Here is a 6,000-nt window from a genome sequence, read left to right as displayed (position 1 = left end):
GGATTATTGCAACTCGCTGTTGGCTGGGCTCCCTGCCTGTGCCATTAAACCCCTACAACTCATCCAGAACGCCGCAGCCCGTCTGGTGTTCAACCTTCCCAAGTTCTCTCACGTCACCCCGCTCCTCCGCTCTCTCCACTGGCTTCCAGTCGAAGCTCGCATCCGCTACAAGACCATGGTGCTTGCCTACGGAGCTGTGAGGGGAACGGCACCTCCGTACCTTCAGGCTCTGATCAGGCCCTACACCCAAACAAGGGCACTCCGTTCATCCACCTCTGGCCTGCTCGCCTCCCTACCTCTGAGGAAGCACAGTTCCCGCTCAGCCCAGTCAAAACTGTTCGCTGCTCTGGCACCCCAATGGTGGAACAAGCTCCCTCACGACGCCAGGACAGCGGAGTCAATCACCACCTTCCGGAGACACCTGAAACCCCACCTCTTCAAGGAATACCTGGGATAGGATAAAGTAATCCTTCTAACCCCCCCCTTAAAAGATTTAGATGCACTATTGTAAAGTGGTTGTTCCACTGGATATTATAGGTGAATGCACCAATTTGTAAGTCGCTCTGGATAAGAGCGTCTGCTAAATGACAAAAAAATAAAAAAATGTAAAAATGTAACCCTACACTTAACCTTTACCCTAGCCCTAACCCTAAACTTAAGCTTTACCCTAGCCCTGACCTTAACCCTTACTCTAACCCTAACCTTAGCAAGCAGTTGCTTATCAACAGATAGTTTGTTTATAGTATGATCATCTGTCATATGACCATATGGACTTTCCAGACTATCAAATAAAGTGTGACCAATAATGCTTATTTAAGCATTAAGGCATGAGGGGGTGTGGTATATGGCCAATATACCACTGCTAAGGGATTTTTTTATTTAATTTTTTTATTTCACCTTTATTTAACCAGGTAGGCAAGTTGAGAACAAGTTCTCATTTACAACTGCGACCTGGCCAAGATAAAGCAAAGCAGTGTGACACAGACAACAACACAGAGTTACACATGGAGTAAACAAACAAGCCAATAACACAATAAACAAGTCAATGATACAGTAGAAAAAATAAAGTCTATATACAGTGTGTGCAAAAGGCATGAGGAGGTAGCAATAAATAGGCCATAGGAGCAAATAATTACAATTTAGCAGATTAACACTGGAGTGATAAATAAGCATATGATGATGTGCATGTAGAGATATAGGGGTGCAAAAGAGCAGAAAAGGAAATAAAAGGGAAACAGTAAGGGGATGAGGTAGGTCGATAGGGTGGGCAATGTACAGATGGACTATGTACAGCTGCAGCGATCGGTTAGCTGCTCAGATAGCTGATGTTTAAAGTTGGTGAGGGAAATAAAAGTCTCCAACTTCAGCCATTTTTGCAATTCGTTCCAGTCACTGGCAGCAGAGAACTGGAATGAAAGGCGGCCAAATGAGGTGTTGGCTTTGGGGATGATCAGTGAGATATACCTGCTGGAACGTGTGCTACGGGTGAGTGTTGTTATTGTGACCAGTGAACTGAGATAAGGTGGAGCTTTACCAAGCATAGACTTATAGATGACCTGGAGCCAGCGGGTCTGGCAACGAATATGTAGCGAGGGCCAGCCGACTAGAGCATACAGGTCGCAGTGGTGGGAGGTATAAGGTGATTTGGTAACAAAATGGATGGCACTGTGATAGATTGCATCCAGTTTGCTGAGTAGAGTATTGGAAGCTATTTTGTAGATGACATCGCCGAAGTCGAGGATCGGTAGGATAGTCAGTTTTACTAGGGTAAGTTTGGCGGCGTGAGTGAAGGAGGCTTTGTTGCGAAATACAAAGCCGATTCTAGATTTGATTTTGGATTGGAGATGTTTAATATGAGTCTGGAAGGATAGTTTACAGTCTAGCCAGACACCTAGGTATTTGTAGTGGTCCACATATTCTAGGTCGGAACCGTCCAGGGTGGTGATGCTAGTCGGGCGGGCGGGTGCGGGCAGCGAACGGTTGAAAAGCATGCATTTGGTTTTACTAGTGTTTAAGAGCAGTTGGAGGCCACGGAAGGAGTGTTGTATGGCATTGAAGCTCGTTTGGAGGTTAGTTAGCACAGTGTCCAAGGAAGGGCCAGAAGTATACAGAATGGTGTCGTCTGCGTAGAGGTGGATCAGGGAATCGCCCGCAGCAAGAGCGACATCATTGATATATACAGAGAAAAATGTTCTTATGCACGACGCAACATGGAGTGTCTGGATACAGGCCTTAGGCATGGTATATTGGACATATACCACAAACCCCCGAGGTGCCATTTTGCTATTATAAACTGGTTAACAAATGTAATTAGAGGAGTAAAAATGAGTGTTTTGTCATACTCATGGTATACAGTCTAATATACCACGACTGTCAGGCAATCAGCATTCAAATTATATTTTAATGGTGTCACCATTAATTTTATTTCCATTAATTTTGGAGTATTCAGTACGAAGAAAAACATAATGCAATGTTCAATTAAACCTAAACGGTGCTGTCCTGAACGACCAGTTTAAAAACGGGGAGGGGCCACACCTACCACATGGAGTAAACGTAGGCTATCTCAAAGTCTGTTCAAGAACGTTGAAGAAAGTTTTGGGGAAACGTGTCGTTCAGTACAAGCCGTTACACAACATAGTAAACATTCAATCAAACCCCAGAACTGACCTTCTCACAGTCGTTCTTCAAACAAATTGCCAAATGTGGTTACTTTCTGAGCTGTTAAAGTAGACCAACAGTTTAAAGTAATACAGAAATGATTGGTATTTCAGTTGTGGTTGGGATATATTGACCAAATTATCAGTAAAGTTTATGATTTCACAGCTATTTCTTTAAAAACATATCTCACGGGGGGTATTGCTCCAGACCCCCCTAGAAGGGTGATGACCCCGGAAACCCTTTGACCCCGACCCCCCCAATATGCAACACAAAGTTACACCCTCAAGCTTTTGGTCCTGTGGATACCACGCTGTGAACAGTTTGAAGCAAACCTGTGCACATGCGAAGATACAGTGTGTGACTGTGTGAGTCTCCCTTTAATTTGGCCAAAGAAAATGGCTCAACAGAATGAGACAAAACACTTGCTAGCTGGTTTAAACCTTCACAAATGCTTTCAACAGGATATATTGCAGCAATTACCAAGAAAGGCTAGTACCTACCATACTGAACAAATTACAGCAATAGGCTAATGATATTTATTTTACAACAAGCCAACTAATAACCTATCTTAAACTAAATACGGAGCACACAATTAAAAAGACAGATCGAACTTAATTTAGCAAACGGAAATGTCTCAACAGAATAAAACAAAACACGTTATGCTTATTTAAAACTTGTTTAGATTAATAAATAGGCCTACAGTAATAACAATGATATACAGCAGTGGTCACCAACCGGTCAATCGCCAAGGCATTCCTAGTTGATTACCAAACATTTCTGTAAAAAAACAACTACAAGGCTTTCGTTCCTATTTGTTTTTTATTCGTCTCACGCTGTTTGTGTTAGGTGCACCCGACATATTCCCATTGTGAACCATTTTCATATCTCTGAAGGTACAAACTCTGCCTTCCCGGGGGGAGCAAATCAAGTGCGCTATAGGCCTACCACTGGCCAATCGGATGGTTCAGATTAACATGTCTGCAGTAATGTAGCAGGCGTAAAAGAAAGCTACAGCAAAGTTGATACTGTGAGATTTCTAAACTTTTAAAACCATGACTAGAGAGAGACTGTCAATGAATAGAGCAAAGAGCTGCTGTTTTTATGACTGAGTTCATGTTTAAGATTTTACTCAGCACTGTCAACACTTTGTATTCAACACTTTTATAAGCTATAAAATGCGCGTTCTTCCTACTTCCACTCGCACTACAACCAGCACTGCAGCTGCAATGAATGACTCGAAAAGTGTATCGATAGGCTTGCGTTGTTATTATTAGCAGATTGGGTCTTTTTTAATATCGAGGAATGTTTCACTTTCTCTGGTCATAGGAGTAACAACATGAATTTGTGCATGAGGCAGAAATAATGCGGTGTGATTTGAGTTTTGCCATTAGCTGGAAGACGGTGTCCATTTTTGGTCAGTGTCAGCGGAGGAAAGGGAGAGTGGTGGGACGTTGACTGACCATCAGATGCAGGCTCCATCAGCACAGTAAAATGAAAAAAGTTCATTATTATTATTATTATGCTCACTCAGCTGTGCCTCACAAGTAATACAACAACTGATCTATTACCAGTGTGATCATATAGCCTACTTCAAATGTTGAAATATAATTTTAATAAAATGGTTAGAGAAGTACAAAAATGCATTGGCAGGGCAATTCAAGCAAAGCCAATATGCGGTGATAATGTTTTGGGCCTATAGCTTACTGCATAGGTTAATGTTGCATAGACTTACGTTATTTAAGTAATGTTAAAAAAAAATCTGAACTGTAGATCTCGGCTTGCATTTTGACTCAGAAAGTGATGTTGACTCAAAAAAGGTTGGTGACCACTGATATACGTTAATAATAATGATAATACAAATTATTATAAATACTATTTTTTTTTTTTTCTCCAAAATTGCATCCTACCTGAATAGCGAGTTGCACAGTAGCCTGCATTTGGTCGTACCAACTTTCTTCTCATCTTTGTCCACTACAATACTAAAAGTTGTCCATACGGAGGACATTCCTCTGGTAGGCTTTTCATTGTAGACATACTCTCTAACTTTCCTTTAACTTTTGCTCCTCTCTCTCCTCAGCAGCAGATACATGCTGATACTAGATATTAGATACTACTGCACTGTTGGAGCTAGGAACACAAGCATTTTGCAACATCCGCAATAACATCTGCTAAATATGTGTATGTGACCAATAAAATGTGATTTGATGCACATAAGGCAGTGCGCAAGGAGTGAGAGAATGGTGCTGAAGTGTGAAATCGGGATGTATAATATGCAACCGCCCCAGCTACAACTTCACTTAATCGGCTTTTAATTTATTTTATAGGCAAAAGCCGGCTAACGGAAACCCTGGTGTGCGTGTGCATGTTCCTGTGTGTGTGTGTGTGTGTTCCTCACCTGTTCCAATATTAGGTCTTTCTTTGGAGGAGCAGGGTCTGTGACAGTGAGGTGACTGAGGAAGCGCTGGAGCTCCACCAGGTTGGGAAGCTGGTCTATTAACACCTCTGTCAGGAAACCACAGCTACACACAAAATAAGTTTCAGTTTGAGTTAGACTTTTATTGTCTGCATTGTGGTATGTCTGATAGACCACCTATGCTATCCTGCACAGTTCTCAGAGCTCATAATTCTATCCTCACGTATGTTCAGGAAGGAGAGACAATCATAGAAATAATAAGAGAAAACACCAGTCAAAACAGAGCCGGGATACCTCATCTGTTTTCTAATCGGAGGGGAGATTAGAAAAGATTTTGAAGGACAATGATCTGAACAGACATTCTTCCTGAGCTATAGTTTTGACAGTTAGAGTTCAGAGGCCACTCTTGTCAGAAGCGTCAGTACTGGCTGAGGCTACTGTACCTTCAAGCGCTGGTTCTTGTTGAAGTTGTTGAAGTCATATTTCCTTTGGCAGTCTTCTTTCAGCACCAGGTAGAACAGAGCAATCCAGACCTGGCCGTCCAATTTAGCCATCTTCAGACAGAACCTTCTACCATTTTCCATTAATGTACTTTGCTATCTCTCCTGTAGAAGGAGACAAAGGACCACCCCTTCCCCGTGCACGCCCTAGATAGTCGACCGCTAGGGTCAGGCCAAGTAGGGGAGGTCACAGTGCCACTGGTTATGCAGACGTGGGGGGGTCATGAGGAGCGTATCAGCCTGTTCCTCATTGACTCCCCAGCGTTTCCGGTGGTACTGGGAATCCCTGGCTAGCCACGCACAACCCTCAGATTTCGTGGAGACAGAGGGCTCTTACGGGGTGGTCGAGGGAGTGCTCAGGTAGGTGCATAGGAGTTTCCATCGGTGCGACTACGGTGGAGAGTCCAGACCAAGTCTCCACGGTGCACA

This window comes from Salmo salar, chromosome ssa12, assembly GCF_905237065.1.
Source record: "Salmo salar chromosome ssa12, Ssal_v3.1, whole genome shotgun sequence".
NCBI lineage: Eukaryota > Metazoa > Chordata > Actinopteri > Salmoniformes > Salmonidae > Salmo > Salmo salar.
The sequence above is the reverse complement of the archived record's forward strand: the minus strand, read 5'-3'. Positions refer to the sequence as shown.